At 41.4% G+C, this 23,164-nt stretch overlaps 1 long non-coding RNA gene across 1 annotated transcript; it reads left to right on the forward strand.

The window, feature by feature from the left end:
- The first annotated feature begins 2,728 nt into the window (after positions 1 to 2,728).
- Positions 2,729 to 19,510, forward strand: LOC122455978. The gene is made up of 3 exons (XR_006274536.1): positions 2,729 to 3,096; positions 7,400 to 7,405; positions 19,500 to 19,510. It is a non-coding gene; the product is annotated as an uncharacterized LOC122455978 (long non-coding RNA).
- Positions 19,511 to 23,164: the final 3,654 nt, after the last annotated feature.

Here is a 23,164-nt window from a genome sequence, read left to right on the forward strand (position 1 = left end):
TTGGGTTTTTTTTATCATTATACCGTGTACATTCATTTGAGAGCATAGTGATTGCCTGATTCACCCACAAAATGGCAATTGGGGCATTTAGTGCATTGGATGTGATAGGCATATGTAGGACCCATGCATGGAACTTGAAAGGTGTATTGTGGGGGTTGTTGATCATTGTAGTAGTGGAGATATATCTGCAGGTTTTTCATGTGTTGTTCTGGCAGGGTCTGGCGCTGCTTTGAGTTGGTGTATCCTGATCTGTAGAGAAGTTGCTTCTAATGCTTGGAGCTTGGAGAGGCTGGGGGTTTGTTTGAAGGCCAGACGTGGGGGTTCAGGAAATATTTCTTTCAGGATGGGGTCCCCATTGAGTATCAGTTGTAGCTGTTTGATGATATCCCATATGGGCCCCAGTGTAGTATGACAGGTGACAATAAATGGTGTATTGTCAGAGGGGGTTTTATTTCTGTATTGAAGCAGGTTTTCTCTGAATAGTTGAGTGGCCCATTCCATGATGAGTCCTATTTCTCTGGTGGAGTCTCCTTGTTTGGTGAAGGTGATTTTAAGTATGTTAAAGTACATATCCCAGACTTTCTCCTCAGAGTATATTCTGTGGTATCTGAGTGCCTGACTGTAGATAACAGATTTCTTGGTGTGTTTGGGGTGGTTACTAAATGGTCCATGGGTCTCTTGTATATAGGTGTCCATGAGATTCCCTTGCTGAAGCTGATTATGGTGTCCAGGAAGTTGATGAGAGTGTGCGAGTGTTCCAGAGAGAATTTAAAAGACAGGTGGTGATTGTTGAAGTTGTGGTGGAAATCTATGAGGAAGTTTTAGCAGTCTGTCCAGAAGATGAAAATATCTTGGGTATAATGTTAGTTTTGTGGTGCATTTGTCGAGAAATAATTCTTCAAAGTGGCCCAGAAGATGTTGGCATGGAAGCCATCCTTGTACCCATGGATTTTCCCACAGTTTGGACAAAGCATTTGTTGTTGAAAGTAAAATTTTTATGAGTTTGGAGAAAATGGATGAGTTTGGTGATGTGTTTGGGGTGGATATCTGAGTGTTGTCCATTGTCTTGTAAATATTTGAGGCAGGCTCATTACAACAATCTGCAACCCACTTTTTCCCTCTTTTTGCCCTGTGAATGCAGAGGTGTTAACAGGCCACTCTACCTTGAATGGTCCCTTTATAATATGTGCTAACTACTTATGCTAAACAATTTTTTCCACCTTGCATTTTGCTGTGAGGCTGGGAGATCTATGTGACTTCAAAGCTTGTCTCTCACCAACAGAAGTTGGTCCAATAAACGATACTACATTGCCCACCTTTTCTCTTTAGAATATCTGTTAGTCTGATTTATATTGGACTGGTTTTGTTTGCCCTGCCCAGAGTGCCAAGAGATGGCACCCAAAGGAACTTTGGAGTCTTCTAGTCCCATTTCCCTTAGCTGGTACCCTATTCAAGCAGGTGGGAATAGACATATTGTTATCTCTTGAAAAGAGGTCTAAATTCACAAGTTTATTTTGATCCTGAAAACTGGAGCCCATTCCTCTAGGCTGCCTGTTGGTAACATGGTAAGAATTAGAGATGTTTTCCTAAGTAGGGTTATCCATTGAGATCCTTGCTGACTGGATAGCTAACGTCATGTTGTGATTTCTGAAAGAGTCTGTTTGTCAGTTTATCACAAAAATCAGATTAATCAGATTAGCTGCATTATGTAAATGAGGCTAAAATAGATAGATGTGATTGTGTGGTATAGGCTATGGCCAGATCTGCATTTCATGATCTGAGAGGTGGCCCGACCATACATGAGGTTCACAACATGTAAACTCATGTATGGACAACAAACTCAAGGGACACCAGGACTAGTAAAAGAAGGGCCATCTCTTTCAAGGATCTGATGTAATCCAGTATATCCTCCAGGATAGCCCATAAGAAACTAGCTAGTGACCGGTGGAATCAGCACAGAAATATAATAAACTGGCCCAGAATCAAGTGTTTTGGCTAGGTGTTAGAGCGATCCTCTTCTTACTGAGGGTAGAAAGTAAACATTTAGCTTAATGGCAGGGACCAAATGAGATAGTAGGAAGGTAGCCCTGATAGATTTTAATATCTGATGCTTGGACAATAAAAAAGAGAAAGAATCTCTTATTATTTCAGGCCCTGTTTTTCTACCTTTTTGATACCAGGGACTGGCTTGCTGCCTTCCTAAACTGTGTCAGGGAGATCTCAGGGACCAGCGCTGATCCACGGACCAGCCATGGAGATACAGTGCTGTAGCATGATGGAGCATAATGCTCCATTATTAATTTGTTAATTGAGGAACCTTCTCCAGATCTGAGGCCATAAGCATCCATTTAGTGAATTTATCCCAATTATCCCACTCTTTTATAAACATCTGGACATTGTAAAATTTGATAGGGACTGTAGTAGTGGTGGTGACTACAATTTGTTCACCATTTGCTCCCACACTGTAATCTTCAGTTTTAACAATTTGGGGGTATACCTCCAAAAGCTCAATTTTTTTCTTCTAGTTAATCATCTATCATGAGGATGATTATGTAAGCAGAGTCAGGATGAGCTCCACCCTGACATCTGGTGGTGAGTTGTGGCAAGTTGTGGAAAAGAACTTCAGGGGCTGATCTCATTTGCTTAGGCACACCCACCCGCCTAGCATGAGCCCATAGTTGCCCAAATGGTCACTTTGGCTGCTGTGGGATTCCCAGTTTCTCTGTTATTGGGGCAGGAAAAATAAATTGTTGTTATCCTGATTATGTGAATCAAGGACAGTGGAACTATACTTGGCCTTTTGTTATGATGGAGGGACTCGCCATCAATTAAGTAGCACTCGCTAGGCAAGGGACCTGGGTTCCAAAACTCAAGTGAATTGGGAGAGAGGTTGGGGATAGGTAGTAATAGCTGATGGTATGGGCCCCCTGGTGAGGGCCCTACATGCTAATTATACTGCCTTGTCTCTCCACTGTGGAACGTCAGAGCTAATTTTGATTCCATTAGGAGTCTAGTTACAGGCTGTTGAGCTGAAGTCACTTTGGGCCAATGGTGCACCAGCACTGAGGCTCCCCTACTACAAGCTAAAATCACTGAGTGTTGTGTTAAGTAGTGGGGGGCCTGAAGATGTATTGCGGAGCAGTTTGCAGGGATGGCTAGAGTAGCTTATGGGATGACTAGCGGAGCAGTTCGCGGGACGGCTGGAGCAGCTCATGGGATGGCTGGCAGAGCAGTTCATGGGGGTGGCTGGCAGAGCGGAGCAATTCATGGGATGGTTGGCGGAGCGGAGCCCCATGGAGAGGTGGGGCAATCGGCTTTGAACCACATAAGGTGCCCCTTAACCACCCCCCCCATCTTCACCCAGGGTGGGAGGTAAAACTGCCGATAAAATTTAGAACTCTGGCACTGCACTGAACAGGGACGAGACTTTTGGGTTGTTGGACTTCTGGGATTTTGGGTGACTTTCGGTTGCTGGACTCAAGAACCAAAGGGAAAGGACATGCCCCAATTTGCTTGGGGTCGGTTTTTGCTCATGGGTTGCGTTATGAATCCTGTTGGCGGTGTTTCCCCAACATAATGCCACATTGTTTCTCTCTGCTATTAAAAGGCTTTTGCTACACTCAGACTTGGTGCCTGCGAGAGGAGAAGTATTGCCTCTTAGAGGCTCCCAGCGGGGATGGTATATATTTGTCCCAGGTCACTGGGTGGGGGCTTGAGCCGGTTTTGCATTGTGTTATTGGAATGGAACCCCTAGATACTGAATCCCGGCCCTTGTTGCTGCCAACTCTGACGGGCAGAAGGGTTACATTTAATTGGTCTTGAAAGGAAGTCACATCATTCAGCAGGTGGTCTTGCTTGGCTACTACTTTCTCGTGTTCTTCAATGCTACTCAAGTAACTTATGCAGTTAACAGTGAACAGTGAATACATGTTGTTATACACTTCCTTTTGGTTAATATTAATTTCCAACTGATCTTTCAATTAGACATTCTTCTGCCTGTAATCATTTCATGGTGTGGTCTTTCCAGAGGTCTCAGCATCTAAGTGACTCTCTTCAGTTTGTTTTCAATCAGATAAGTCCATGGTCTAAACTGAGTCTATCATTCCTTCAGTTCAAGGTCTTGCAGTCTTATTCTGGCTCCTGGTTGCTTTCTCAGAGGCAGCAGGGTGCAGGATTGTCACTCTTTTGCTATCTCAGGCCTTTCTGCCTCCTGCTCCCTTTCTATTCTCTCTCCGTTATAGCAAGTTTTTGTTTTCTCTATTGGTTTTGGATGTCCATCTCCATGTTTGGTAGTTCTGGCAGCTGCGTGGGGGTGTGATCAGGCTGCTTGCCTGCAAGCAGGAGAGACTTTCCTATCCCTTCTGCCTGTGCTGAGTACGGGGTTTGTAAATCCAATTATGCTGCCCTAAGGGCATTATTTTCCTGAACCAAGGCCTAAACATCAAACATAAGGTCTTGCAGAAGGGCTCCCCTAACACATTCTTTATTCTGTTTTTTATCCTCCACATTTTGTTTTAGAAACCATTCCATATCACCCCAAGCTGACACAGAATGATTAGGAAACCCCAAAGGGCCTTCTTTCTGTTGGTCCCATCCTCACAGGGCCAGTGAAACTTCACACAATGTAAACCCTTCCATTATTTTCCAGCCAGACTGGAAAGTATATTTACCTAAGCCAGGAGACAGGGCCCAGATTTCGTTTCCAAGAAATATTGGGGTCAATATACAGCCTTGTCTTCCTAAGTGATAATACTCCCTACAGAGTCCAGCCTGCTCCCCATCTGGTCCAAGACAACTGACTCTAGAGTCTTGGCAAGTAATAGAACCTGTTCTTTATTGAAGAAGCAAGGTTACAAAACACCAGAGCTTTGATGATCAGAGTCCTGGTAGGGTAATCTGTCCAGCAGATAACTCCAAGAAGCTACCAAAGGCATACACCTTATATTTACTAGCTGTGTGGCAATCAATAAAGATCCATGCACTGATCATTGAGTAATCATTACTGTCATTTGTTACCAGATGTCTCTTGCATGTTTCATGACCATAGGTGGTGTTCCAGTTTTCATGTAACTTCTGCCTTGCTGCACTATCCTCCATTACTGCCAAATTCACAAACTATGGTTAGCGTAACAGCTGCCTCACTTAGTTTATGTTGATGGTGCGCTAAGTGGTTTTGGCATTCTGCCTACTCCTTAGACAAGGAATTCCTTCAGTGTATCATGGATCTGTTAAGGTCACCCACCAAACAGTTTGACTGACAGCCCTACACTGCAAAAAGAAAAGGAGTACTTGTGGCACCTTAGAGACTCTCTAAGGTGCCACAAGTACTCCTTTTCTTTTTGCGAATACAGACTAACACGGCTGCTACTCTGAAACCAGCCCTACACTGCGTTTATTTTGCTGCCCACATCCTGCTGCTGTACTTTTGTCAGAGCAACCTACAATATGAAACAGTTAGGCCGGTCAGAGGTAGGTAGGTAACAGACGTGTAGACTGTTGTTTTTAAATTTCTTTTCTCCAAATATCTTGTTCTTTCTCAGGACATGTCTACACTACAAACTTAAGTCAACCTATGTTAGGTTGACTTATAGCCACTGCAGTAGTTACTGTGATGGTTCATCTCTATACTGCCCTCTTTCTGTTGGTGTTACGCATCCTCACCAGGTGCACTTCGACCGACTTAAGATGGGCAATATGGAGGGCTGAGAGTCCAGGCTCTTGTCTCCCTGCACCCTGCTGGGTGCTCCCCAGGCTCCTGACTCCTCACTCCCCGCCAGGAGCCTGACAGCTGCCCAGCTCCCAGCTGCGAGCTCCACACTCAGAGCCTGGGCAGTTGCAGGGAACGGGGATCCTTGGTGCAGCTGGGCTCCCAGTGGCGAGCCAGAAGTGACAGCCAACAGCCAATGTAAGTAACCCACAGAGTCTACATGGACATTGTGTTGCCCTAACTACAATGACATGAGCCCTACGCCTCTCATGGAGGTGGAGTTATTATGCTGGTATAATAGGACACTTACATTAGCGGGAGCTAGGCTGTAGTGGAGACACTGACAGCATTAGGTCAATGTAAGCTGCCTTAGCTTGCCCTAGCTCTGTAGTGTAGGCCAGGCCTCGGCCTCCTGCTCCCACCAAGGGAACACACTCTTTCGTTAAACCCCATGTTACATTTTGTAACACGGGCTGTTTTACTCTGTCACAATGGGTCTTACAGCAAGTCTAAAAATGTAAATCTGTTAACAAAAACAAAGTATCTCAGCTACTTGGTGGGGATTGGACAAGTGCATCCCATAACAGACATGGTGGAAGCCCTGAGTTACATGTGTAGTGGTTTCATGTTTAGAAGAAACAATTTTGGAGACCGTTTTGCCTTTCCTCTTCCCCATGAAATGCATAACAGAAAACATTAGTGTTCCAGAGATGTTCATAATTTAACACTGAAAATGCCTAACATGCTTACAATGTGTATTTTATTTATACTGCAAATTATGTTGACGATAGACTAAATCTAATGGGACAAATGTCATTAATATGATAGAGAGATCTCTACTTTGACAAGCATGTGTATTCCCCATTTGTAAAAATGGGGGCTCCATCCATTTAACAAAGGGACTGCAGATGCTTGGAGGCCATTCTGATATCTGTGACAAAAACATAAGGCTCACAATTTGCCACAGGGCAGCTTACTTTAATGCTTGAAAAGTATTGTTAACGAGGGCCAGAGTTCTGGTTTGGTTATGTTATCACACAGAGTCCCTGCATGAAGTTTAATTCTGCAAAAGGAGAACTAATCTGCATAACACATGGTCTGGCCAGTTTGGTAAATGTATTTAGTAAGCTTCTGATGATCCCTGCCTTTATGTTCCACTCCAAAACATTCCATTCTTTGGTTTCTGTTGTGCATGGCCTGTGATGCTGAAAACTCCACAGGTTCTGGGGGAGCCCAGAGTGGGAGCAACAGATGCATTCTGCTTAGCCACCTCTTTTCCGCCATATGGATGCAAGGATGAGGTGGGCCTAATTTGGCCCCTAATGTTTCCACTGATGTCAGTATCGGATTGCAAGATCTATAAAAGTTCGGAAATTTAATGAAACTCAGAAAATTAGTACTTTCTTCAGCAATTTTTAAATTACAAAAGGCAGACTTGCACGACAAAGCATTTGGGCTGTGATATCCTGTGAAATTGAAATGCAAGTAGTTTGTGTGGGAGAAATTCTCAATATTGATGCAAAAATGGTATTAATACATTTTTTAAATCCATTACAAACTTCACTGCACTTTTTTGAATGTTAAGAGATAGCTATAAGAATAAAGAAAAGGAGTACTTGTGGCACCTTAGGGACTAACAAATTTATTAGAGCATAAGCTTTCGTGAGCTACAGCTCACTTCATTGGATGCAGTGAGCTGTAGCTCACGAAAGCTTATGCTCTAATAAATTTGTTAGTCTCTAAGGTGCCACAAGTACTCCTTTTCTTTTTGCGAATACAGACTAACACGGCTGCTACTCTGAAACCAGCTATAAGAATGTTATTGTGATGCAAACCTGCAGCTAAACCATGAAAGCTTGCTCAGCTACCCCTCCAAGGAGTCTCTGAGCTGCCCGTCTTTTACAGGACCTGCTCAGGACCTGGAAGCTAATCTCAGTGACCAGGTCAGTGGCAGGCACTGAGGAAGAGGACCTCTTTGAAGAGCCTCTGCTACACAGCCCCATCTCAGTGTGCAGATGGTGGAGTCCCCCTAGGAGCACTGGAAGCTGGTCCTGGCTGGTGGCACTAGGATTGGAGACCTCCTGGACTATGATTGAGGGACTGTATGGAGCCCCTGGTACTCAATTAGTGCATGGGGCTCTCCACCCCTCGCATCACCCATTAAATTCTCCAGGAGATGAGGTCAGCCCTACAACCTGCCTCTCTGATGTGTCCCTAGACTCTGTTTCCCAGAAGCTGGGAATGGGTGACAGGGAATGGATCACTTGATAAATACCTGTTCTGTTAATTCCTTCTTAAGTACCTGCTATTGGCCGCTGTCAGAAGACAGGATACTGAGCTAGACGGAGCTTTGGTCTGACCGAGTATGACCATTTTTCTGTTCTCTTGTGTTTTCCTCAAGCAGGTCCTGCGGCTGGGTGCTCCCTGCCCACCCATCACCCCTGGCCCACCGGACCTTACCATCGGACCCCTGCTCCGTGAGCCTCCCCAACTCCCCAGGCTCCACCTAAGCCAGATGTGGGACATGTAGCCAGTCCATTTCCAAACTGCGCCCAGGAATCAGCTGTACATGCTCATGCTCCACACCCTTCATTTCATTACCCTTGTGTCCTGCATCAAAACCAAGTGGCAGTACTTGCTACTCCACAAGGAGGGCAAGGAACCCCAGTAGGCTAGTCTGTATTCCACCTTCGTCCCACAGCCCAATGAGGATATTAGTTGGCAGATCCTTCATGGAGCTGTGAGCATGGGCATGTCCCTGGCATGGTTCATGACTTTTCCAAACATCTGTTCTTTCTCAGTGAGAGACACACCCTGGCACACATTTACACTGAGTGTGCCAGGTTGCAGTGCCTCTTCCAGACCAGTGGTGGGCAACCTGTGGCCCAACAGGGCAATCCACTGGCAGGCCACGAGACAGGATACAGGCACATGCTGGTTGCCACTGGGAACTGCGGGCGGCCATGCCTGTGGACGATCAATGTAAACAGACTGTCTCATGGCCTGCCAGCGAATTACCTTGATGGGCCATGTGTGGCACACAGGCTGCAGGTTGCCCTGCCCTGCACTGCTAGACCCTCCTTCTCCACTTTTCCCCACACCTCTTTATTTATGCACACCCTGTCCGTGGCCCCACAAAGTTGCGAGACCTTCTTGTTAACCTTCTCCCGGTGCTGGTCAAGACTGCTGTCCATCATACCAGAAGGCAGAAGTTGGACAGAGGGTGCTCTGCAACTGTGGGGCCTTCTTCAGATCCTCCCTCAAGTCACGGCTCCAGGCAAAGTTCCTATGGGCATTGTGCACTGGCTCACTGGATACCTTCATGGAGCAGTGGGTGCTCTCCAGGGCTCTCTGCTCAGTCTCCCTCTCTGGATCCCTGATTTTGAACCTGTGACCCTCACTCCTGTCCCTGTTCTTTCAATTGTTGTCCCCCATAATGGTTTGATGCCTGGATGCAGTGGCTCCTCTCCTTAGCCTGTGGGGAGGGACTGTTAGATGTGGCGGGCTTCTGCACAGCCATCCCTAGTTCTTCAGTCGGTACCCTTCCAGTAGAGTTGCAGTGAGTCATCACTCAGGCATGCAGCAACCACTCACTTATACTGACTTATTCTTCCAAGAGATACAAAAGCAGACAAGGAGACAAAACATGTGAACGCTTTTAAAAAGGAACCTGGCTATGAAAGGAAAGCAGGGTTGTGTTATCAGAGCAATACATCTAGAGGTGACATGTTCCTGTACCAACCCTGACTCCTACCCCAGTTGTTTGCAAAGAAAAACCCGCATTTAAGCTCATATAAAGAATCCTAAAAATATTGTATTGATTTTTTTTTTGAAAACACACTAAAGTATTCATTCTTTTACCTTGGAGAACATTTATGGTGGAAAATATTTTACAGAAAATACTTTAATTCCAACTCATGTTTCCACTTAAAGGTAAAAACTTTTTGTTGTTTCTCAAATGCTTACGATGGCATAAGCTTCTTTTAATATGTATATTTACAAATATTTGTATCTAAATGAAAGCCTTTATATGATAACTACCTGATAACATTGTTATATAAATAGTAAAATGTTTTATGTTTAGATATAGCAAGGTCATTTGACACTAGGACTACTTACTAATGTAAGAAGCCATTTATATATGAAATACTTATATTAATGGAGAATTAATTAATCAGTTAACTACTGGCAGTGCACAAGCAAACCTTCATCCAAAGCCAGAAGACAGGAAAATCATCATGTAGAGTCAACAGCTTAGGCCAAAGACTTTCTAAGACACGTTATTTAATTTAAAAGACCATTTTGAGAACTAAAAACTCTTACAAAAGTGTGTGTGTGGACTTTTCGAAAAATAGAAATTCATTCCTGTAAAAGTAAAAGAAATCTCAGAAAATACACCAAATAAAAGGAAAGGTAAAATTACCTTAAGTTATCTGTTTCTTTCCAGTCACAGGAAAAACAGCAGCAATTAAAGAAATGTTGCATAGTCATTAAACAGTCTGGATACTTAGGAGCTGAAAGTGTCACTTAAACCAACCCAGAAGGCATGGAGCCAACGATAGAGTAACAGAAACCAACTTGAATTTAAACAAGCATGAAAGAGATGATTTTTCTATTAATTTCATGGAAATAAGGAAAAAAGAAAAGGAGTACTTGTGGCACCTTAGAGACTAACAAATTTATTAGAGCATAAGCTTTCGTGAGCTACAGCTCACTTCATCGGATGCATTTGGTGGAAAAAACAGGAGAGATTTATATACACACACACAGAGAACATGAAACAATGGGTTTATCATACACACTGTAAGGAGAGTGATCACTTAAGATAAGCCATCACCCACAGCAGGGGGGGGAAAGGAGGAAAACCTTCCATGGTGACAAGCAGGTAGGCTAATTCCAGCAGTTAACAAGAATATCAGAGGAACAGTGGGGGGTGGGGTGGGGGGGAGAAATACCATGGGGAAATAGTTTTACTTTGTGTAATGACTCATCCATTCCCAGTCTCTATTCAAGCCTAAGTTAATTGTATCCAGTTTGCAAATTAATTCCAATTCAGCAGTCTCTCGTTGGAGTCTGTTTTTGAAGCTTTTGTTGAAGTATAGCCACTCTTAGGTCTGTGATCGAGTGACCAGAGAGATTGAAGTGTTCTCCAACTGGTTTTTGAATGTTATAATTCTTGACGTCTGATTTGTGTCCATTCATTCTTTTACGTAGAGACTGTCCAGTTTGGCCAATGTACATGGCAGAGGGGCATTGCTGGCACATGATGGCATATATCACATTGGTAGATGCGCAGGTGAACGAGCCTCTGATAGTGTGGCTGATGTGATTAGGCCCTATGATGGTATCCCCTGAATAGATATGTGGACAGAGTTGGCAACGGGCTTTGTTGCAAGGATAGGTCCTGGGTTAGTGGTTCTGTTGTGTTGTGTGTGGTTGCTGGTGAGTATTTGCTTCAGATTGGGGGGCTGTCTGTAAGCAAGGACTGGTCTATCTCCCAAGATCTGAGAGAGCGATGGCTCGTCCTTCAGGATAGGTTGTAGATCCTTGATGATGCGTTGGAGAGGTTTTAGTTGGGGGCTGAAGGTGATGGCTAGTGGCGTTCTGTTGTTTTCTTTGTTGGGCCTGTCCTGTAGTAGGTGACTTCTGGGTACTCTTCTGGCTCTGTCAATCTGTTTCTTCACTTCAGCAGGTGGGTATTGTAGTTGTAGGAATGCTTGATAGAGATCTTGTAGGTGTTTGTCTCTGTCTGAGGGGTTGGAGCAAATGCGGTTATATCGTAGCGCTTGGCTGTAGACAATGGATCGAGTGGTATGATCTGGATGAAAGCTAGAGGCATGTAGGTAGGAATAGCGGTCAGTAGGTTTCCGATATAGGGTGGTGTTTATGTGACCATCGCTTATTAGCACCGTAGTGTCCAGGAAGTGGATCTCTTGTGTGGACTGGTCCAGGCTGAGGTTGATGGTGGGATGGAAATTGTTGAAATCATGGTGGAATTCCTCAAGAGCTTCTTTTCCATGGGTGCAGATGATGAAGATGTCATCAGTGTAGCGCAAGCAGAGTAGGGGCATTAGGGGATGAGAGTTGAGGAAGCGTTGTTCTAAGTCAGCCATAAAAATGTTGGCATACTGTGGGCCATGCGGGTATGCATCGCAGTGCCACTGATTTGAAGGTATACATTGTCCCCAAATGTGAAATTGTTATGGGTGAGGACAACGTCACAAAGTTCAGCCACCAGGTTTGCCGTGACATTATCGGGGATACTGTTCCTGACGGCTTGTAGTACATCTTTGTGTGGAATGTTGGTGTAGAGGGCTTCTACATCCATAGTGGCCAGGCTGGTGTTTTCAGGAAGATTACAGATGGATTGTATATTTCATGGATTGTAGATTTCATGTGGATTTCATCATCTGGACCCATGGAAAAGCAGCCCTTGAGGAATTCCACCATGATTTCAACAGTTTCCATCCTACCATCAACTGCAGCCTGGACCAGTCCACACAAGAGATCCACTTCCTGGATACTACGGTGCTAATAAGTGATGTCACCACCCTATACTGGAAACCTACTGACCGCTATTCCTACCTACATGCCTCCAGCTTTCACCCAGATCACACCACATGATCCATTGTCTAAAGCCAAGCTCTACGATACAACCGCATTTGCTCCAACCCCTTAGACAGAGACAAACACCTACAAGATCTCTATCAACCATTCTTACAACTACAATACCCACCTGCTGAAGTGAAGAAACAGATTGACAGAGCCAGAAGAGTACCCAGAAGTCACCTACTACAGGACAGGCCCAACAAAGAAAACAACAGAACGCCACTAGCCATCACCTTCAGCCCCCAACTAAAACCTCTCCAATGCATCATCAAGGATCTACAACCTATCCTGAAGGACAACCCATCACTCTCACAAATCTTGGGAGACAGGTCAGTCCTTGCTTACAGACAGCCCCCCAACCTGAAGCAAATACTCACCAGCAACCACACACCACACAACAGAACCACTAACCCAGGAACCTATCCTTGCAACAAAGCCCGTTGCCAACTGTGTCCACATATCTATTCAGGGGACACCATCATAGGGCCTAATCACATCAGCCACACTATCAGAGGCTCGTTCACCTGCGCATCTACCAATGTGATATATGCCATCATGTGCCAGCAATGCCCCTCTGCCATGTACATTGGTCAAACTGGACAGTCTCTACATAAAAGAATAAATAGACGCAAATCAGATGTCAAGAATTGTAACATTCAAAAACCAGTTGGAGAACACTTCAATCTCTCTGGTCACTCGATTACAGACCTAAGAGTGGCTACCCTTCAACAAAAAAGCTTCAGAAACAGACTCCAACGAGAGACTGCTGAATTGGAATTAATTTGCAAACTGGATACAATTAACTTAGACTTGAATAGAGACTGGGAGTGGATGGTCATTACACAAAGTAAAACTATTTCCCCATGTTATTTCCCCCCCTCTCCACCCCCCACTGTTCCTCTGATATTCTTGTTAACTGCTGGAATTAGCCTACCTGCTTGTCACCATGGAAGGTTTTCCTCCTTTCCCCCCCCTGCTGTGGGTGATGGCTTATCTTAAGTGATCACTCTCCTTACAGTGTGTATGATAAACCCATTGTTTCATGTTCTCTCTGTGTGTGTATATAAATCTCTCCTCTGTTTTTTCCACCAAATGCATCCGATGAAGTGAGCTGTAGCTCACGAAAGCTTATGCTCTAATAAATTTGTTAGTCTCTAAGGTGCCACAAGTACTCCTTTTCTTTTTGCGAATACAGACTAACACGGCTGCTACTCTGAAATGGAAATAAGGAGAAAGACATAAGATTCTGAACTGAACACCCACATACACACACTCCTTAGACAACAAGGAGTCCACAACTCATCCTATCCATCTCCACAAGCTAGCTCCCACATACAGATAAAAAAGAAAACAGACAAGACTCAAGAAGAACCCAAGGAAAACCTTCCCAAAACCTCAGCATGGATTGGTGAGAGAAATTTAACAAAGACACTGACAAGGGATTGGATTTAAACTTGTATAATGATTTTATTGGGATATTTAAATATTATTGTAACTTAAAATACTAACATTTTCTCCTGTTAATCACAAAGTGGTTAGACCATGTATTCCTGGAGTGGAGACAGGGGATGAGTATTTGTACACAGAGAAATAGTGGGATTTAACTGGATTTAAGATTCTTAATATTGGTTAATTGACCTGTCTCGAAACAGCTTAAATAGCTTCTTATAAATAACTGATTTAAATATTTTCTTCAGTTTTAAAAGGATGCAGTTAAGATTTCTCATTTTGCCAACTATAACTGACTGGCTATTTATTTAACCAACATGTTCACTGGCCCTAATATCGCAGATGTGTAATTTCTGTTAAAAGCTCTCCACAGACAGACAGATAGAGATTGTAACAGAAGTAACCAGTTTAACATTTGTGTTAAGTCATTTGTGTTGTTTAATGTTTTCTTCTTTTTTTTAAATAACAAAATAGCCAAGGTTAATAATTATGATTATTTTGCTTAGTCTTTATCATAGTGTACCCTAAAATATGTAAAAGAACCCCTGAGACTCAATAATGGGGAGTAAGAGAAATAAGTAAGAGCTGACTTAACATTTCTTGTTTCTCTAAACATTTTTAGTAAATTTTAAAGAAAATTACTTGGCATCTAACAATTTAAATCTGTCCCTTTCAACCCGAATTTTGATCATTAGCAAATATACCAATGAAATTGAATAATAAGCTTCAAACACAAAGAGAAGATATTTGTTTTGAAATCCCATTATGAAGATGTATTCTTATTAGCTCCAGCTGTTGTCTCAGTGAGAGAAAGCATTGATACTATGAAACAACGGACAAAAAGGTTGGGATGAAATGTAAAGGCTCATCAGTTTTCTAAACAAAGTTACAAATCACTTTCTTTGCTTGGAAAGGTGGCTGTACCATCTTGAGAAGCCACAAGAAAGAGGATGTACAACACATGTCTTGCTGTTTTAGACTTTGCAATCTAACTGGAGAAACTTACTTTGTGCCAATAGGCACTGCTCCCATCTCACTCAACTTCTCTGCCAATATGGTAATTTGCATAGCATTACCCACAATGCTTCACATTGTGATTTTGCTTTGAAAACAGATTTAATTGAGCCTTGCTGAGCTGCATTAATGTGTCTGTTTAAATTGAGCAAATCTAATTAGCTTGCATGAAAGTTATGCCACCTCTGGTGCGGCAAAGCTAATGCAATTAAAGTCAGCCAGATGTATTGAGTATTGTAAACATGCAGTCTGACTTGTAGAGAATAGTTCAGTTTCCATCAGAGACTGGACAGTTTTGCAAAACATTCACAAGAACAGCACTCTCTGCACTGTAAATATATATATTCTTTTATGTCTATAAGGTAATTCCTAGTGCCAAGGATTCTGCATATTGTAGTGAGGTGTATGTTACAGTGAAAGGCCACACGGGTTTTCAGTTACATCCATTCAGTAGCCCAGTGGCCATTAAAAGTCAATATTTTTTGTATACTCTTAGATCCCCATTGAAAATAAACATTTGCCAAGAGTTATAGGTACCACAGTAGTTCTATTGAAGTCAATTTTAAATAACTTCTCAACCGATTGACTATTAATGTGGGCTTAATGAATGTGTCCTCCTAGTAAAGGTGGAGCAGAATTATACTCTATATACTGGGGCAAACTGTTTTTAAACAGGAAATTGCCTACTACGAGAGGAATATATTATTAAAATAATTGCATGAATTACTTAGACTAAGCTCATTGGATCAGGTCTATCTTTTAGTTAGTTTAACTGTATTTAAAATATGAAATAATTTGAATTCTCAGATACTGTCCTAATGTGGTACTGTTTAGTATATGTTGACTTTTTAACTGTGATTTCTCTAGGCTGATTGTGTGGATCTGTCACACTAAAGAAAACTTTCAAAACCTGAAGGGCAACTAGGGCTGCACATGTATAAAGGAATACAGGGTTTGCCCTGCATATTTCATCCAACCATGCAATTTTTCTGTATTGCCATTCCCTTCATAGAAAAATGCCAAAGTAATTGCATGAAAATGGACATTTGCTCTTGCTTAATTAACAATCTTCTCCTCCTGCCTCATTTATTCTATAATTGCGTCCACAATAATGAAGTCTGATGTTTAATGCTGAATGGTGGATGGACTTGTAGATAAAACACTGGACTGGAAGTTAGGAGCTCTGTGTTCCTTTTCTGGATCTATCAAACTTCTCCTGTAGTTTTGGACAAACTACACACTAACCTCTCTCTTTCTCAGTTTCCTTATCTATAAAATGGAGAAGACAGTACCTGGTAGCATACTGAGGATTTTTTGAATGAAGCTTATGGGGCACATCAATACTTTAAGGTGATAGAAATGCCTAAAGTCATTGAGTAGCAATAGGCTGATCATAAGTGAGAAAAACTATTCATATAAAAATATCTCAATAGTGTAAATAACTCATCACTGTCATGAATAATGGGAAGGAAACACTGAAAAATATGACACTAAGTTGTTCATAAGATATCTTTGTTTTAGGGTTGGCTAGTGCACAGTAGAGATCTTTTTAAGAGGTCGAACACCCAAAGCACAAAAACCAGTCGCTATATGGTAAATAACTCTGCAGCACGGATATTTTAAAACTACAAATAAAACCAAACTGAAATCCAGGTCCAAACACTGATGAACATTGTGTGGGGGGAGATCCAGATATGGGTCAGAACTTTGTTCCTGTATATAACTAAAAAGAAATAGCTCTATAGGTTGTAGAGGTGCTTGCAGGTCCAATAGAGTTAAATATCTATACTGCACTGAGGTTAATGGGAGTTTTGCCATTGATTTCAGTGGGAGCAGGATTGGAGCCATATTGTAGTTGTATTTGTGTCCACATTTCCAGCATAAGCAGTCATTTTTAGTTGTTTTTATTGAACTGTAAATGCCATAACTGAACTGCTCCTTGGCAGAAACAAGGCATGTTGAGGTGGATATTTAGTGTTCCATCTCATAGGCTGGCCAAAGCACAATACGTTAGTAACCATAATGTCTTAACCCCGGGGGGGGGGAGAGGAGAGATTGTTTTTAAACATAAATGTTTTTAAAAAGTCGTTTGCCACATTTTTGCTGTATATGTTATAGTCTACTGTCAGAGGTTTGTAGGCTGATTGTCTGAGGATTTTTGTATGTGACAGGGAAGCAAAAAACAGTCCAAATCCTCTTTTTCAAATTCCCTTTAGAGTAATATTTAATCTCCACTGCTTTTGAGAACCCAGAGCCAAATTCTCCATTGTAGCTGAGCTGCGGGAAGCACAGGAACAGGGGGTGCATAGGTACCTTTAAAACACTTTTGCAGTCTTTTTTGTCAGCCCCACTCAGAGTCTCCTCAGCCTCTGGAATAAGTTAAAGCAGCTCTGAGACTGCCCTAAGTTACATTTGGCTCCAGCAGCCTTATGGGGCTGTTTTTGCAGCCAATAACCCCTTGAGCCAAGCATTGGCATGCCCCGGTCCTCAGCATGTGTCACAGTTCGACAGCTGTGACAAGGGCCAGCGTACTGGCATAGAGCCATTCTACCATCTCCATGCTGCACATGGAGCCTCCTTACAGTTGACCCCGGTATGCCAATGGGGCACAATATAAGAGAATTGAAGTCCCAGGGTGAGGCCTGTGAGAGGGAGGGAGAGCTACGGAATATTGCCTGGTTGGGATGTGGCCACAGGAGTGTAATGAGAAGAAGAATGTTCCTAGTCCGAGCTTCCTGACACAGAATAGTCTCCTTAAAATGTTCTCTAGCCTAATTTTACAAGAATATCATCTTCACTGGGAACACAAAATAGAACAAACTTCAAAAAAGATTATCCCGGACAAATGTTTCCAAAAATATATCATCACTCAAAATGCAGAAGGTAACTCCTTTGCTGGACTTTTCTCCCAGGTCAGATTTGCTGTCACCAAGAGATTAGCTGCAAAAGGACAGAATAAAGACTGCCACATTATGTGGCATATTTATCAGCCAGTTTGGCTGCTTCCATAGCCTGCTACAACCCAGAAGTGCATGCTATGCCTTTCACTTGGATAGAGATTCATATACAAAATGCTGAAGTTTTTTCCCAGAGTTAGTCGCCACCACCAACTGAGATCACAGAGCACATTTGGGGATGCTTTTTGATATCTCTATATCTGTGGCAGACACACATCTCTGGGGAAAAAGAACCACCCTCCAGCAGATGCAGAATCTGAGGCCCTGTAGGGCTAGTGCTGCTGGAAAGGCTAGGGATGATTTTGGCTAGTTCAAGCCTTTAGTTCCATTGATTGTTGTTTGGAAATATTAATTAAATAATGAGGTTATCTTCCCTACTGCTTGGAACCTGAGATGAAAAACATATGATTGAGAGAGACTGTAAAAGCAGCAGCATTTGCTGAGTAAAAATGTATAAATAAAATTCTAGCCCACTGTAAGCACTTGTTGTAAGGGCATATTCTCAGAACAAGAAGATTCAGGGGGAAAAATAAAGCCACACATGGAGAAAAATAAAGTCACAGTGACACAACTGAAAGTGAGTAAAGAAAAGAGAATCCAGTACTGAGAAAGAAACAGCACAAATGAATTAATCAGAACCAAGCAATATATGCACTGCAATCTCATAAGACCAGGGAAAACAAAATCTTTAAATGAAACTTAACACCTACTGCCACAGAAACCCATTAACACCTCTGTACACCATCCTTACACATGTATAAAAAAATTTCAGAAAAGTTCACAAGGCATAAATGAGCATTTTGTACTAGCCAAATGGAAGACCTATTTTACCTTTTGAACAGATAAAACGTAGCAAATGAAACACAGCTGAAAAAGCTTCAGAGAGTTTTTAAAAATGAGGAAAGAAAACTCCAGATGTGATGAAGATCACTTCTCTCCTTCTGTGTGATTTCCTTTCAAAAGGAGAATGCAGGATAACAGCTACTTGTTAATTATTAACCATGATATATCACATTAGCTGGTTCTAACTTGACAATTTATTACATACAGTCTTTAAAAATGTAAAATGAAATTGTATCAGGTTACATAATACATAAAAATAATAAACCTTACTACAGAGCCATAGCTCTACAAATGATTTATGAAGTATCCATATTTTAGAAATGATGAAGTTGAGGCATAGAAGTGAAATGACTTGCCTAGGGTAAAAAACTATATTCCAATCCATTTGTAAGGCAAATAGGAAGGGCTTTTGCAATATGTAAAAGCAACATGGGCACATACAGTATTGTTATGTTGAGACTAATAAATGATCCAGATGACACTTCTGTCAGTCACAGGCCTACATCTCTCAGATCAAAACACCAACTCAGATCAAAACACCTTTACAAAGTTTTAACTTGAGACAAGAAACTGTTCTTTCTAGTGTAATTGACCCTAGCCAAGGTGTCTGTATGTGTAATAGATTTGGTGCCAATAACTGAGATTAGCTGGTGGACATTAAGGCTTTTATCAATATTTCATCAATACTTTAGCCATGCTCTCATCTGATATGAGGAAAGCATTTAAGAGAGTAAGCAGTGTGGCAGAAATATGGTTTCAGTCTGAACCCAGGGTCAAACTCATTTTTACCAAATTTATGGCCATGATAGTTTTTATGTCATTCTTTAAAAAAAAGACAGACCTACATTACCAGAAGGTTATTGACAGTTTCATGTAAAGTTGAAAGAAGAGCAAAAAGTAAAACTATCAGGAGTCTAGAGGCACTGACTAATGAGCAAAGATTAAAAGACCTACATCAGAGACAGAGAGCTAACAAATTTAGTGTGTGCAGGGGGGTGAGGGGAGTGTAGAGCTGTCTACAGAAATTTCAAAGGTATCTATCAAGGAAGGCGAGGAATTACTCATGTAGAAGTATAAAGGAATATTAGTATAATGGAAGTACAAAGCAGATTAACTAGGAATAATGGAATGGTGTTCGGAAAGGCTGTGAATCTAAATGTATTTCCTGACAGCGAAGAATTAGACTGGAATAGTTTCTCAAGGAAAATGATGGAAGCCTAATTGGATATATCATTTACAAGTAGTACAAGTACAAGTACAAAATGTCAGTAAATTCATTATTGGGAACAATCCTGCATTGGCAGAGAGATGGAGTGAATGATCCAATAGGCTTTTTCCATCTCTAGCTTTTAGGGAATATTGTGAACTTGTGAAACTTCAAATACCTCCACAATGCATTGCAACATCCACACTGAAACTCTGCTTATAGATAGCCTCCCCTTAAAGTAATGCTACACTACTGAATGATCAAAGATAGGTACCATTCTCTCCCCAACTGCCTCTTTCAGAAGGTCAGAAGATTAATAAATATTATTTTTCTTTTGTCAAGAATTTTCTCCAACTGTTCATGCAGGTCACTGATTTCTTCCTCTGAGTGACTTGAGGATATAACAAACCTAAATAATTATCTTTTCTGTATTGTTGTGGAATCCCTGAGATTTTGGTGAGGAATCTTGTGATTTTATCCTTTGAATTTCAAGGATTTAAATATCAAGAAATGTCTTTTTTTATTGAAATTTCTGTTTCCCTATTTAAAAAAGAAAGGTTCATTTTTGAGTTATAAAAGCTCTTTTTGTTTACTATTTTAAAAAAATGAATTAGAGTCACTAATATGATGCTTAGATCTTGTTTTCATTATTCTATAATCCTCTATCAATATATTTATATAATACAAGAGTTTCATATCAAGTGTAGCCTTGGCTTATTAAGTTGCCTATTTTTATTGGGGCCATCACTTTAATACAATCAATAGCCTCAAACATTATCGCTACAAGATAATTTCAGCCTCTGTAGGTAAAAGCTGACTCTCCAACACAATGTAGAGTGCATGTACAGAGTGTTCAAAAAAAATCACCTTACATGGAACTTTACTGACTGGGGAAGTCAATAATTGAGGTCTAAAAATTCTGTGGCTTGTGTAGTTAACATGAAATAACACACTAACTGACTAATAGCTTTCTTCTGCAACATGAGAATCCCTCTCATTCTTTCTGCACTAAAACTAAGATTTCAGACCTTTAAACCTTGTCAAAGAACTGCCCCATAAAATTATAATTTAATAGTCATTTTCTAATATAGAGGGCATACTTAGTTTACACATTATTGTTTAGCAGTTTTTTATTTGAAGCTGTTTTACAGTGTTATTCTAGTTAGAAGCTAGCTAGTTTATAATAAGACTCGGGTGCTAAATTAAACATTGTTGCTGATTATAAGTAAAGCAAAGAAGATAAAATGGCTAACCAGCAGGTATGAAAGTAGAACAGTATTCAGAATGTAAGATAAGACAGTATAATGTGTTGTAAGCATAATGAACAAGATCACAGAACTGTAGAAGGGAAGAATCATAGTACTGTATAAGATATACTGGAGCTAGTTACAAGTACCCAAAGGAACACTTTGGATAACAGTAAAAAAAATATAGCTTAATTTCTATTGAGAGCAAGTTATATAACTTTGAAGCAAAAAAAAAAAAAGCAATTGTTAATTTGCTAAAAATCATTATGTATTGCAGCCTTAGGAAATGTGAACTGACCTACTTTCATAAGCGGGACCTATTGTCCTGACAAGTGCATCTATTACTAAAATTGTCAGGGATAAGGTTATTTATACAACATTTTCACAATTGTAGAAGTTCACTGCAGCAAATGTTTATTTTAATGTCTATTAAGCCCACTAAGTGGCAAAAGTCAACTTAATGGTTTCTAGAAGAAATAGTGGTTTGCTCTGAATTCACACGTCCATTTGTGTAGGTGCATTAAAATCCAGGGAGAATGGGGGACTGAAGGTTGTTCTCTAGTCCAGAGAACAGGGAAAGAATTTCTCTTCAAAGAACACAAGTTTTGGTCCAAATTATAATCTTAGTCATACCTATGTAATCAGGAGTAACTCCACAGATTTACATCAGTTTGAGAGATTAGATACTGGCCCTTTGTGTTGCTTTAGAGATAAATGAGGAGTCAGCAGCAACTTAACTCCTCTGTGCAAGACAGCTGTATAAACAGCTTTTTCCCCCCCCTACTGTAGTAGTCATATTTACATTTCTAGCAGAAAGGCTCAAAAAAGGTGATTTATTAGGATTAGTGCAAGAGTGTGTTTTGTAGCATCTAAGTCTACACTGCCCTAACAACTCTTGATCAATAAGAACATGAGGCATAAATAAAATTTAAGATCCCCAACAGGGTAAAAGAACATCTTACAAAAAGATTATCTAAACCCTTACCAGACTTAGCAAGAGTATAAATATGGGACTTGTGAAAAAGAAAAAATAAATAGCTTAACATTCCCACTATATATAACTTCCCCCAAACTTGACATACTGTTAAGTAGTCTAAAACCTCCTCTAGTACTCTCTTAAAATAGCACTTTCCCTCTCTGAATACTTGCCTTCCAAAGCAACTCCCCTAGATTCATTTTTATAGTCCCCAAATCAGGGTGGCCACATGGTCCTCCCAGGTGCATCCTATAAAAGAGGCAGTAAACAGGAATCTGTTCTAGCTAGGTAAAACAAATCTTGCTAGGGCAAACCTGCTTTAAAATAAGACTTTTGAAAGTCCCTCTGATCTTTTCCTAGGCTGCTAATTATTGTTCCTACCACAAATGTATAATACCAGTGATACATCTTTAGGGATTTTTTTAATAGCTGGGCATAAGGTATTCACCTGAAAAGGCCAGATGCTGGTCAATATTCTGGTTCTCTGTGCTGCTCAAGCAGCATATGGGTGTGGGAGGGGGTGCTAGAAAGTTACTTTGATAGGGTGATTGTGGATTCCTTTCTGTTAAAGAATTGCTAGCTAGCTTGGTGCTTCTCAGGGATTGTTAGAGGATAATATAATGTAGAGCAACTCTAAGGCTGTCTGTCTCTGGGTCTGAATTACTGTGGGGGGAGGGGGTAGACTAGCCATGGGTGGTGGGGAAATGTAAAGGTGCCCCAGACAGCTTTGCAGCCTCCTTCCTCTCCCTTGGGCTACACTAAGCAGAGGTCTGGGACACCTGAGTGTGACAGAGGGGAAGACGTGTGTACTGAATGGAGAACTCCATTTTTGTTTTGCCCCCTAAGCTGGGTATTAACTGATAGTTTGTGTTTTGTGTTGAAAAACTAGCCTGGTCCTGACCAGTCTATTCTAGACATGGTGCTGCTCAGAAGGGTGTCAGACAGATCAGAGAAGACTTTTTTAGTGAAAGCTATGAACTCTGAGTGTCCCTCAACTACTGACCTATGCACTATCTCTACAGAGGGAGGGGCTGTCATTGCAAGCCTAGGCTCAAGGCCAAAAGGGTCAGAGAAACATACAGAAAATGTTCTCTGTGCGGCTATCCATTTTGACCTGCTAGAACACCAGGCTAGAGGAGAGAGAAGGCAGGAGTC

This window comes from Dermochelys coriacea, chromosome 1 (assembly GCF_009764565.3).
Source record: "Dermochelys coriacea isolate rDerCor1 chromosome 1, rDerCor1.pri.v4, whole genome shotgun sequence".
NCBI lineage: Eukaryota > Metazoa > Chordata > Testudines > Dermochelyidae > Dermochelys > Dermochelys coriacea.